This window comes from Pongo abelii, chromosome 13 (assembly GCF_028885655.2).
Source record: "Pongo abelii isolate AG06213 chromosome 13, NHGRI_mPonAbe1-v2.0_pri, whole genome shotgun sequence".
Lineage (NCBI taxonomy): Eukaryota > Metazoa > Chordata > Mammalia > Primates > Hominidae > Pongo > Pongo abelii.
This window is the reverse complement of record NC_071998.2, coordinates 94,363,278-94,377,151: the sequence shown is the minus strand read 5'-3', so window position 1 is coordinate 94,377,151 and position 13,874 is coordinate 94,363,278. Positions and strand designations below refer to the sequence as shown.

General features: G+C 36.0%; 2 long non-coding RNA genes across 2 annotated transcripts in view; one reads left to right on the top strand and one right to left on the bottom strand.

Moving 5' to 3' along the window:
* LOC129047964 (uncharacterized) overlaps nt 1-2,962 on the bottom strand; it is a 41,658-nt gene extending 38,696 nt beyond the window's left edge. The window contains exons 1-2 of the long non-coding RNA XR_008509904.2: nt 2,871-2,962; nt 459-689 (exon numbers count right to left, since the gene is read on the bottom strand). This is a non-coding gene — a long non-coding RNA (uncharacterized LOC129047964). The remainder of the gene's footprint in view (nt 1-458; nt 690-2,870) is intronic.
* Nucleotides 2,951-13,874, top strand: part of LOC129047965 (uncharacterized) — a 176,717-nt gene continuing 165,793 nt past the window's right edge. The window contains exon 1 of the long non-coding RNA XR_008509905.2: nt 2,951-3,444. This is a non-coding gene — a long non-coding RNA (uncharacterized LOC129047965). The remainder of the gene's footprint in view (nt 3,445-13,874) is intronic.

Here is a 13,874-nt window from a genome sequence, read left to right as displayed (position 1 = left end):
TATCTATATGAGAACTAGGGAGGAAAAAGTGGAAAGCTGACCCAAAATGCCAACCGTATGTGTTGATCCATTACCACCAAATAGAAAATGAGAAATATTCAAGGAAATTACAGAATATCTATCTATCTATCTATCTATCTATCTATCTATCTATCTAAAAAGGCAAAGTTAGATTATCTTGAGGGAAAGTATTGACATATATAGTTTACCAGTTCCTACTTCCAATATTTTTCCAATTTTGAGCCATATGCCAAGTATTCCCTACTTTATACTCTTGTCTCTGCAATTCCTACAACCTTTTCTTTAACTTGAGTTTGGATAGCCCTAATGTAGACCAAGAAGAAATGAGATAAAGGTCACTAAGACTAGAGCATTATTTTGATCTGCCTCTGGGTTCATACCAGTGAATTTTGAGAAAATCTCAACAAACTGCTTATGGAAATCAATGAAGGACTCACCTGTCTTCTAGGTATATGGCTGCAACCTCTCCCAGCTCATCTTTGCCAGGAAGGGTTTAAGTATGACTTCTGGCAACTGCTCTTGAAGCATCTCTAAAACTCTTAGTTCTTCCATAGTTGCGGGGATAATGAATAGCTGGTTTTCCGTGGCCACCAGATTCCTTGATGTGGTGATCTTCTGGACCCCATCACATGAGCTTGCTGGGATCTGAATGGAAAGGGCTGGGTTTTCTCAAATTGAAAAAAGAAAAAATAAGTAAAATACATGGCACTTTGGTTTCCCTTCCTGTTATGACATTCGTCAGTTTAACACCTAGTTAGCTTGTCTTTTTCTGAGCAGTGCAGCTACTCTCCATCTTGTTGTTTTCATACAAGGTCACAATCTCTGTGCAAGTTCCTCATTATTCCTTCCTTAGGTTTCTTTATCATATCTGCTTTGTAGCTACAAGATGGGCAGATATTAAGGGGCTCCTGGAGATGGATTCTGGCCTAAGACATGAAGTGGCTCAGGACTAGGCCGTGAGGCACACAAAACTATGTCCTCAAACACAGCAGGTAATTCATTTCAGTTAAAGAGGCTGTGCCCTCATCTTTCTTTACAGAGAAATCTACAAAAGAGGGGAACAATCCATCACCTCCCTCTTCCTGTGACTTAGCTTGAGACAGTGGCAGTGGCTAGAGTTGGAGGCAGTAGGGGTCAGGGGAGACAAGCAGGAGAAGCAGAGGGAGCAGGAACACCCCAAAAAAGGAGGAGGAGGTTTCTGTAAAAGGGAAAGTGTCTTCAGTTCTCCAATTTCCTCTCCATTTTTTCTCAATCTTTTCTTCTGGGATTCTGAATCAGTTTTTTTTTCCTTAGAATTTCCTAATTGCATAAATAGCAGTAATTTATTTGCCTGGGATAAGGCCTATCTAAGAGTCTCAGTAAATATGTTAATTTATCCACATAGAAAGAACTGACTTGGGTGTGGCCAGACCTTCAGCTGTCCCTTAGTTTAGGGTCTTTCAGACATCCTTGTCAGAATTGTTGGGGAAGTGTAATTAAAACCAAAATTTCCGGCTGGGTGCGGTGGCTCACGCTTATAATCCCAGCACTTTGGGAGGCTGGGGCAGGTGGATCAGGAGGTAAGGAGTTCGAGATCAGCCTGGCCAAGATGGTGAAACCTCATCTCTACTAAAAATATAAAAATTAGCCAGGCGCAGTGGCGGGCACCTGTAATCCCAGCTACTTGGGAGGCTGAGGCAGAAGAATCACTTGAACCCAGGAGGTGGAGGTTGCAGTGAGCCAAGATCGCACCACTGCACTCTAGCCTGGGTGACAGAGTGAGACTCCATCTTAAAAAACAAAAAAAAAAAACCAAAAAAACGCAATTTCCTCTCAATCCAGAAAACCTCACCTCGAAGTTAGAAAACAAAGAAAACAATTTCATTATTAAATAAGTATTAATCCAGAATATAGTGTATATCATGGCCAATTTCCTAACAGATTGCAAAGATATAAAGGATTTTCACCCTTTTATGTAGTGAAACACATACAACCCATTATATACATGTTTTCCATATAAACAATACCTAGTACTTGCTCTAAGAAATGGGAGTGCATAAAGTCTCTTCTGTTTTCAACAGGGATAATTATTTCTGATTTTTAACTTGTCTTTCCTCTTATATGTCTCACATTAACTTCCATGCTTTTCTCTTTTTTGCCTTTTATTCTGACTGATTGAATTTACTCTCCTTGAAATGTTTTGCATCTATTAATATACAGTGACTGAATTAGATACTTAAACATCTTCCAGAACAATAAAAGAGCTAAAACAGTTCCTCCTATTATACCCCTTGTGACATATAAGCATTTCAATAATTTTTATTTGAACATTTTAGCAACATAATAAAGACTTCATTATAGCTTGTTATACATTCATGGTAAAATTTGCACACATGACAACTTTTATTTCTCAGATATTTATTTTAATATCTTTTATCTTTTCCATATTACTGAAGTATATCCTTAAAATTCATTTAGTGGGGATACTTATGTGGTTGTCTCTAATTTCATTCATCCAAAATATTTTTGTTTTTTTCTTTTTTAAAATTTGTTTTGCTGGGTTCCTGATTATTTATTGATAAGTATTATAGAATTTTAAGGATATTATTTTACTGTTTTTTTATTTCAGTTAATGTTGTTTTATAGTCTACTGTTGGTTCCTTGCATATGAGTTATCTTTTTCTCTGTCTAGTGTTAAGACAATTTTTTTTCCTAAAATCCCTCCTACATTTTGTTTACAAAATAACTCTAACTGGATTTGTTTTTAATTATAAGGCTCTGAGTACAATGTGTTCTCTTTATCTGTTGATTCATGCCTACCATCACATTGTAAGCAAAGGCGTGACTGTTATACTGTCCATTTAACTGACCTTTTAATAGTATGAAATGCCTCCTTTATCTCTATAGTAGAGTCTACTGTGCCTGATACGATTACAGCCACACAAAGTTTCTTTTGGTTGATGTTTGTGTGATGTCATAGATGGAATTTTGCTACCCTCCATAATACCACAATGACCTTCACCCCATAGTGTCTAGTGTAGAGCTATGTTACATTAAATGGCAAAATTGACTTTGTAGAGTTAAGTTGTTTAAAAATTTGCTTTATATACAGATAAGGAAGATGTGCTGAAAAGATACAACTACATGGCACTGTAGACTTATTTATTCTGTCTTCTGGGACTGTAGACTTATTTATTCTGTCTTCTGGGAATATAGTAGACAGTTGGCTTAGCAACTCTGAGTAGTGGGCTCAACAGAAGAACAAGCTGATAGAAGTCCTTGGGCTCTGAGGCTCCATTCTAATCAAAGTACTTCTCCAACCAGAGGACTTCCATTGATCCATAGTCGCTTAGATGTTCTGTGTTTGCCATGAGTGTGGAACTTCAGTCTTCTGGAAAGATGGCCGTGGTGCCTAAACACATCTGTGCCTGGCCTCACCTGCGGGTTAGTAAAGGTTTGGGGGTTGCGTGTGTTCTTCTACTTGGGATGAGGCCTATCTAAGAGGCCTCTGTCTCCTCTCAAACATCTTTTTTATGTCTGTGCTATGTAACATTTCTGATAAGTGTCTGTGACTCCTTTGTCTCACAGCTATTCGCTTTCTCTCTTTATAAAGAGGAGCCCTAATTATATTGTTTGGCTTTCTTTACACTTACATCAAAGATTTTGTTTGAACAGAGGGTTCTCTGGTTTTAAGATGTTGAAAAAAAAAAGAACATTTTATTAGACAAGCAAGACCAAACGCAGTGGCTCATTTCCGTAATCCCAGAACTTTGGGAGGCCAAGATAATAGGATTGCTTGAGGCCAGGAGTGGAAGACCAGTCTGGGCCACAAAGCAAGATTCCTGTTCCTACCAAAAATTTAAAAATTAACCAAGCATCGTGGTGGCATGTGCCTGTAGCTACTCGGAGGAATCTCTTGGGCCCAGGAGTTTGAGGCTGTAGTGAGCTGTGATCACGCCACTGCACTCCAGCCTGGGTGAAAGAGGAAGATCCTTTCTCTTACAAAAAAAAAAAAAAGAAAGAAAAGAAGGAAGGGAAGGGAGGGGAGGGGAAGGGGAAGGGGAAGGGGAAGGGGAAAGGGAAGGGGAAAGGGAAGAGGAAAGGGAAGGGGAAAGGGAAGAGGAAGGAAAGGAAAGGAAAAAGAAACCTGTTTGGTTTGGGGGAGAATGAGTTAGGAAACAAAATTTTGAAAAAGTAAAATAATGACACTACCACCATCTCCACCAAAAACACTAAAAAAGTTGTGGGAAGATGGATGCAATAGTCCTTTAAAATAAATTCATCAAAAGTAGTGACCTCAGGCTACATATTATTATATCATCTTTAATAAAATTTGAGGAAAATATTAAGCACTATTTAAGTGTTTGTAAAATAAAAATTAATAAGTGCATGAGATATCCTAAAGCTTCCAGACCTTTGATCTTCAAAAAGTTTACTCTGATCACTGTCCACTCATTAATTTAATTGTTTGTAATTTTAGTTTCACATTGTTTTTAGTTGCCAGAAAAATGGCAATACTTGTTTAAATTATTGACCATTAGAATCCATGATATTTTAATATATCAACACATTTATCAAATTCTTTTTTTGACATTGCTTCTTATATCCTCATTTTTGCTTGTGGGTTCATTGATTATTTTTTCCTGAAGTATGTCTTTTAAGTATTATTTGAACCATAATCTATGATTACATTAGTCTCCTGAAAGTATTATTGATTCACTCAGCTAGAGAGTACAGCTGGGTATACAAGTAAGTAGACAGCTACTTTTTCTCAGTACTTGAAAAATAAATGTCCACGCTTTATGGTCTCTAGTGGGATTTCACTAATTTATACATATTTTATTTACTTCTTAAGCTTTACATTCAAGATGTTTTAATTGTAATGATTCCTTTTCATTTCATTGTTTTCCAACATTTCTGATTTTTTAAATTACCCTATTTTTCATTGTACTTTATCTCCCTTCTTTTTATTATTATAGTAATTTAAGCCACACTTATTTATTTCAGTTTTTGTTTGTTTGTTTGTTTTGAGATGGCATCTTGCTCTGGCACCCAGGTAGAGTGCAGTGGCACAATCATAGTCACTGCAGCCTGAAGCTCCTGGGCTCAAGCAATCCTCTAGCCTCAGCCTCCCGGTGTATGCCACCACACCCAGCTAATTTCTTTATTTCCTTTATTTTTGAGTGAAGGGGCCTCACTGTGTTGCCCAGGCTGGTCTCAAACTTCTGGGCTCAAGTGTTTCTCTGGCCTCATTCTCTGAAAGTGCTGGGATTAGAAGTGTGAGCCATTGTGCCTGGCCCAGATTTTCTTTTACCTCAATTTTGTTTTAGCTCTCTCATGTTGTGTGTTTGTGTGTGTGTGTGTGTGTGTTTTCCATTGTATGAAATAAAATTTTATTTGGAAGCTCCTCTTTTGCACAGTTGCTTTCATCTTCCTCCATTCATTTCTACACAAGTGGGGAAAATATAGCTACAGAATAATTTTTTTTCATTGGCTTCTGAGAGCATTGGTTATCTCCAGTACAATTCATAAGCCAATTTTCTTCATCTAGGTCTCTTGACCCATCAGAAATATAAATTGAGATTCCATACCCATGAAGGCATTTTTTCACTGAAGGCATTTTTTTTAAATACATGAATTTCTGAATTATAAAAAGTTTTCCTGACACTTCCTAAGCCAGTAGGTCCTATAATAATTCCTTTACAAAGGAGAAGTCAACCTTTTTTGTAAATGTCGACATTTTTTGTGAATGTCAGCCTTTTAAAAGTACTTTAGTAAAGGGTCTTTAGTTCTAACACCCTCCCTTGCATGAGCCTAATTCCACCTTTCCTGTCTTCTAATGGGTATTATCTTCTAGTTCCTATTGTTATTATCTGATCCTTATGTGCACCATATAATTAGTTGATATATTTACCACTAACTTACATCTCTCTTCATTTATGGAAGTTGGAGGCATCCTTTTCTTTTTTATATTAATTCATTTGTGGGTTAAACCTCTTTATCTTTAGTCTATGATTTCAATATATTTGTATTTAGAGTGAGGGTTGTAGGAGGAAAAAAATGGAAGGAACATCTGTAACATCTCAGTAGGTCCTGGGATAGGAAAGAATCTGTAACTAATTTTCTGTATAATATATGGTGAAACTTTTAGAATCTCTGTGAAGAAGACAGAAAGACCAAGAAAAGTACCACTTAGTTTTGCAAAGGAAAACCAGCGACAATAATTAGAACGAGAAGGGCATGAGGAACTATGATGTGTAGGAGCTAAAGAACTTGTGTAATATTAAAATGTTAAATCTGTTTTGGTAGTGTTTTGTCTTTCTATACTATGTATATATTTTCTCAGAAAATATTTCTTTCTTAGAATGGATTTAGACTGTGTTATGCCTGTGAAGTCATATTTATTCTTCTGTAAAGGTGAGTGCTTTGTGTTGTATTGTTTCTGAGCAATTGCAGAAGACTACAGAAACTCTGTTCAGGTCTTTTCTCTACCAGAATCAAGATGAAAGATTGATGAAAGTATCTGGATTGGACTTAATAAGGACTGTCTTGATTGAGCAGATATTGGTATTATATAAGCTCTTGAGAAACAGGAAATATATCTGGAGCTTCTCATTCTTTAACTTGGAAAGAGTTTCAAATAGAAACTATCAATTTACGTTTTGTTTGATTGGTTGAGTTTTTTGTTTTGGTTTTGGTTCTGATTGTGAATAATCTCTTTCCTTGGATTTTTAAAACTACATGATAAATTTGGTTAATATAGAAATGAATATTCATTCTGTCAAACATTTTTGGGACAAGAAATATGACCTGGGAAGTTGGATAGTATTTGAGGGTGAGAAGGAAATTTATTTTCTTCCTGCTTCCTCATTCACTCTGAACTACAGTCTGAGCAGATCATGTGTGCTTAAGGGTACCCAAAGGTGAAACTGAATTTTGACACAGAAAGAGTGACAGGACACAAGAAACCCCTTAGATTGTTAGAAAGACGTCTAAGAAGGTCTCACTACTAAATAGTCAACAGAACATTAGTATACCAGAAGCAGCATCACCTGGGAGATCATACCCTACCTCAGACCACAAAATCTTCATTTTCCTAAGATTCTACAATGATTTATAATGAACATTTAGGCTTGAGAACCCTGCTGTAAAAACCCAAACATGATGTGTCAGAGTTGTAGATGTTAATTTCTGTCAAATCCGTTTGCTAATCTTAACTATTTGCATAATCCATTTAATAATATCCTTTTATTACCTTAGAATCTTTAGGAAAGTGGTATTAAATTATCTTGGCCTAGTCTCATAAGGACAGAAGAAAATTAAGCTATGCATGTTCAACTGCTTTGGGTCAGAGTGACAAAACTGAGATAAATGTTATTAGCAACCACTATGGTAAGAAACAGGAGCTTTAATAGTCGGTGTTAACTGCCAAAACTGCAGGAGATAATGAGATGCTGCATAGTCAGGACCCATAGCTATATAGAATAGAAAGCATCTTAAGATCAAAGGTAGTTGCAAAGACAGAGATCTGCATTGACTTGATACTGTGCTGTATTAATCTTGATATCTTTGTTCCTTGCACACTGCCATAGTGCCTGTTGTTGGGACTGGATAAATGTTTGTTGAATTAAACTGAAATACAGTGACTACAAGCTCTTGACATGGTATATTATTTCATATTTTATTCGTTTTATTCTTTAGTGGAATTATATTAAATCTATATGTCTGAGTCTTTTACAAATTGATTTTTATTCAACTCTCTGAAGGTTTACACAATAAGCCTATGTTCTTATAATAAAGCAGCCCTAAAATATTACATTATTTATTATGATAGAACAAGCTCAATTGTCCAACATCTTATTTCTTCTACATGTTAACTCCACTCACATGCTTAAAATATCTAACCACTAGGTGTCATTTATCCAGATGCTGCATGATTAAGACCACCATACTCTTATCAAGCATACAGGTGTCAATGTCTATTTTAAACAGGAGAGAACTCAAGAAGTTCTGTAGAAACTGCTTTCTTTGTCATATCTCAAAGAATTTGCTGAGGATTTCAGAGCTGCCACGAGTTGACAGAAGTGAGCCAAAAAAACTCATCTGAAGTGTTTGGACAGACGAAATCAACGGCTGCTGATTAAATGAGAGGCACACAGCAAGTACACTGTAAAATAATTAAATAGTAATTGAAAATACCTGCAGAAAGTTTGACTGGAATCTGAGAAACTAACAAAAGTAGCCAGATAATAATAAATGCATTTCCAAAGCCTGTTTAATTCTATCAATGTACCTTAGTAAATATGTAGTTAGTCTCATTAAAAGAATTAATGTAAATGCATTAAACTTTTCACAGTAAAAGTAGTGTTTTGGAAAACCTTGGGTGTACCTGAAGTTATTTCCCTTGGGGTTCCATAGCAATGGGTTATTTAACCTATATTTTGGAAATGGTTTAATTATTGTATTCGACTCATTATGTCATATTTTGCAAAACTGATAAAGTTAAAATGACTTTTTATTACATGAATTCATATTATAGACATAAAGATGTTTCAGGTAGCTGTGTTCTATAAAGAATATTCCAAAATATTGTCCTGAAGCCCGGTGTAATTGAAAATTATATCATTGAACTCTGTCAACATAAATGCACCAATCTGTATAAAATCCAAAGTCAAATATATAACTATGTATAAAAAAGAATAAAAATGTTCTAGGCATGATATAAGAAAGTCAAAGATTCAAGAAGTAGCTGAGAATTTCAAATATACTTGGACAAAGGTATCAATCAGCTAATGATGGCACTTTTACATGCCCAGACAATGAGAATATTATTAAGACCTCAAATCACAAAATAAACAAATTGTTTCCCACGTAATGAAATTACAGCCTGTGATATGGATTTTCAAAGATATGAGCAAGAGACAGAATAAAATAAGCCAAGATCAAGATATATGTATCAGAGACCTGGGGAGAAAGGATGAAAATTACAATCTCAAGAAACAACATAAACAAAGCATAGCAACTATAACATAGAAGTTTCAGGTAGACAGTCTTAATCGATGATCATTTTAGGTAGACAGAAAGACCTGGAACTCTAGTAGCAAGGACTCAATGGGATGAAAAAAGGAGGGTGCTTAAAGAGGCAGACATGAAGATTAAGGTCCACAGATGAATTGGGATTTGGATTGGGGGATTAGTAGTCAGTATATCAGAATTTGTGCAACCATACATGGAGGTCAAAATTTGGGTTCTAAATATAAGTGGAACTGATTTAGTTGTTAGCTACGCTATTGAAAACTAGCCATCTTTTCAGACATCTTCTGAAGAATGTACTTTCAAGCTTGGTGTGTTCTATGAAGCTCTGGAGTCAATTTTGGCTTGGTCATCTTTATCCGTGTGTCCCTGGGAATGTTACTTAATTTCTCTGTGTGTGTGTGTTTTTTGTTTGTTTGTTTGTTTTTATCTTTTTGTGTTTTTTATTTTGTTTTGTTTTCAGTACACCTTCAAAGTCAGGAAAATAATGTCTCACTCACAGTTATCTCAAAAGGATTACATGAGATAATATAGTACCTTGTGAATGTTATCATTATTATGATGCTTTAAAGTGTTTAGTGTAAAACACTGGCAAATGCTCTTTATGAAGAAAATTCTGGCATCAATTTCCCCAGAGAGAAAGCCTACTTGGGAAAATGTAAGATAAGCATAGGGAATGAGGGGAAGTGATAACAGTAGTGATGTTTAGGATGGCTTTCTTCTGAGTCAAATAAAACCGTCATAGAATGATCAGAATGATGTGATGGAAGCAAAAACCAATAGGAACAGCCTAATTCTTACTAGAGTAATAGAGTAAGCAAATAATTTAAAGTTTTCTTATGTGAGAAACTGTGAAGATTCCAGCCTGTAAAGTAATAGTATAAGCAAAAGCAAAAAAAAGGCAAACTATTAATAAACCAATAAACCAGGCCCAACGTAGTATATGGTAATGGAGATCCTGAAAGTCATGTTTTGACTTTTTAAAAAAGTCAAAAAGTTGGCTCCATGTGAAAATAGGAGTTAAGAAAAACTTGGTAGTGGAAATTTAGGAAGATATAACACAACACAAAAATTCTTTCACAAGGAAAGAATATTGACATGTCCATATTAAAATTTCTAGTTTATTAAGCATTATATCAATCTTAGTTAAGAACATGCATTTCCTCCGTTAAAATCTGATTCCTTTTATGCAACCTCCATGGAGACATATCCTTTTCTTTTTAATGCACAGAGAAGTTCTTTTGTTTTATCAATCTACTTTTTGATTCCTTCATGATTTATTTGTAGTAATGCATAGATTCCATAATGATGTAACTATAAGCATTGCTTGATTTACTGAACTAGGTTAACATATTGTTTTATTTATTTAAGCTACAAATATTTCTAGGGTAGAAAAAAAGCCTCTAAGAAACAAGTCTAGCAGGAAGAGCATTCATTATTACCTAATTTATGACAAAATTATTTGTTAATGCTGATCCAAATATCTGTTGTCTTCACAGAAAACATTGGAAGTAAAAAACGTATATGAAATATGTGTTCCCAGCTAGTCGTATTACAATGTTCTTTTGAACCCTTGTAATGAAGAGTTATGGGGTCAGATTTTCTGTGTTTAAACTCCAATGCCAGCATATAGTAGCTACGTGACCTTAAATAAATGACTCTATCTATGGCTTTGTTTCCCAATCCGTAAATTAGGTATCTACTTCAAATGATTATTATGAGGATTAAATGGCATATGTGAACAGATTCAAAGAGTCCATGGCACAAAATAAGTACACAACAAACGTTGAATATCATTATCATTTTAGTAATCAAAATGACAATTTTTATTTCCTTGAGACAAGGTGTGGCTCTATTGCCCAGGCTAGAGTGCAGTGGCATGATATCTGCTCATTGCAACCTCCGTCTCCCTGGCTCTCACCGTTCTTTCACCTCAGCCTCCAGAGTAGCTGGAACCACAGGTGCACACCACAACGCCTAGCTGATTTTTGTGTTTTTTGTAGAGACAGGGTTTCGCCATGGTGCCCAGGCTGGTCTCAAATTCATGAGCTCCAGCAGTCTTCTTTCCTTGGCCTCCCAAAGTGCTGAGATTACAGGCGTGAGTGACCACGCCCAGCCTAAAATTGTTTTTTGAATGGCATTAAATATTTTTCAAAATTAGCTCATTGCATTGTAATATAATTTGATGAGCCATAACATATTGAATGTTAACTAAATTTCATGGCTTACTAAGATTCCCCTAAATTTTATTTAAAGCATTATACCTTATCATTGTTGCTGCCATATTACTGAGTAGCTATAAAATGTTTCTCATTTTTATATTCCACCTTCCTCCATTTACAAATAATGAAAAGATCATTTCACATTTGAAGCAAAAGCAAAACAAAGCAAAATTTAGATCATGTTTAGAAATTTATCTCAGTTAAAAACTGCTGTGACTGTGCAGCTAGATCCTCTCAATATTTTCAATGCTCTAGAACTCCAGCTAGGCAATTTAAAGTTAGCAGCAGTAGCTAGAAATACAATTAAGCAAAACTGTTCTGCTGATACTCAGTTACAATCTCTCTTTCTTTCTTTCTCTATGCTATACACAAACACATTTCATGCATATCTTTTTCTTCCCACTTCTAAATATCATCAGGGGAAATAAGTACTGAAATAATTAAGCATTTTTGTCGAGTGATCTTTTAATTCATTATTTTCTTCCCAGAACTCTAGTTTGTTGGCATATATAGAGCTGTTCATTGACTAATGAATTATTTCCCCAAGGTATCTGTGTGTGTTCATGTATAAGTGGCAGTACATACCATTTTTCTCTTCTTTTTGTACGTCACTTTGAATATTTTGTGACTGTATAGTGTGAAGTACAAAAGAAAAATCAATTAGCATATGTAGCAATATTCCTTAAGTGCCACATTACAGTTAAACTTGATTAAATTCTGACAAGGCTACAAATTTAATTATATTTCAAGGTAAATTTCTCTCTATGTATTAAAAGGGGAATACAAAACACAAGTGGTTTTTATTGTTCTCTTTGCTATTTTAGTTTTTTTCTAATTAATAAGCTTTAGTTTTTAGAGAATTTTTAGGTTCACAGCAAAATTAAGTGGAAAGAACAAAGTTCCTGTATACCCCCTGTCCGCAACACATGTGCAACCTTTCCCACTATTGACATCCTGTACCACAGTCGTGCATTTGTCACAATGGATGAACCTACAATGTCACGTCATTATCACCCAGAGTCCGTAGTTTACATAAGGGTTGGTTTTCATGTTGTACATCCTATGGGTTTTGACAAATTTTTGATAACATCTACCCACCAGTGGAGTGTTTTTGTTTTGATTCATGGAAAATAACTTTCAGGTTGGCATGGGGGCTCATGCCTGTAATCCCAGCACTGTGGGAGGCCAAGACAAGCTGATCACTTGAGCTCAGGAGTTGGAGACCAGTCTTGGCAACATAGCAAAACCCCTCCTCCACCAAAAATACAAAAAATTAGTCTGATATGGTGGCACAAGCCTATAGTCCCAGGTACTTGGGAGGCTGAGGTGAGTCTGGGAGGCAGAGACTGCAGTAAGCCCAGATCGCGCCACTGCACTCTGGCCTGGGTGACAGAGACCCTGTCTCAATAATAAAGAAAAAAACAAAAACAAAAACCAGAACTTTCAAAGTTTACACCTATATATTTTTCCATACCCTGGGGACTTCGGACATTTCACTTAACACTGAATATTCACTCTACTGCCACTACTCAGGACTTTTGATGGGCATGAAAATCCAAGCCTGCTTTATGATATTAACCTCTGAAGCTCATAAACTGCTTAAAACTTTAGAATGTCCAGATAATTAACTATTATCAAGTAAAAATGCCACAATTTATCGTCTTAAAGTAATGCTGATTTATCATTTCCAAGATGCTGTGAGCTGGACAGGTGGGTCTTCTGTTGACTTATCTTGAGTTCATTCATTGGCTGAATTAGACTGCAGAGTTGTCTGAACTGGAAGGTCAAAAATGACCTTGCTTGCCAGGGGCAGTGGCATATGCTTCTAATCCAATCTACTTGGGAGACTGAGGTGGAGGATTCCTTGAGACCAGGAGTTCAAGACCAGCCTGGGCAACATAGGACCCCGTCAAAATAAAATAAAGAAAGAAAAGTTACATTAAAAATAAATGACCTCACTCAAAAATCTGGCAGTGTACCTGGCTGTCATCTGGGACCACTCAGTTATCTTCCACATGGCCATTCATACTTCATTAGGCTCCATCAGTTTCCTTACATAGCATTCTGACTGTGGCATCCAAAAGAGCAAAGGCAAAAACTGAAAGATGTCTTGAGACTTGAGGTCTAGAACTCTTACAACATCACTTCTGCTAGATTCTATTAGTTACGACAAGTGTTTGGACCAGTCAAATTTAAGAGGTCAGGAAACAGACTTCTAAAGTTAATGAAAAGAACCGCAAAGTACTTGTGGCCATTTAAATCTACCTCTATGCCTTGCTCTTGAAGTTAAAACATCTTTAGAATGATCTTAGGGAATAATTTTGTGAAAAAAGGGCCAAAATTTTTAATGAATTTGTTTAGAAGAAATCACACATTGTCAAGTCTGTAAATCTCTTGCTGATTGTAAACACTTTTTTTTTTTTTTTTTTTTTTTTTGAGTCAGAGTCTCTGTCACCCAGGCTGGGGTGCAGTGGCACAATCTCAACTCACTACAACCTCTGCCTCCCAGGTTCAAGTGATTCTTCTACCTCAGCCTCCCGAGTAGCTGGGATTACAGGAATGCACCACCACGCCCGGCTAATTTTTGTATTTTTAGTAGAGACAGGGTTTTGCCATGTT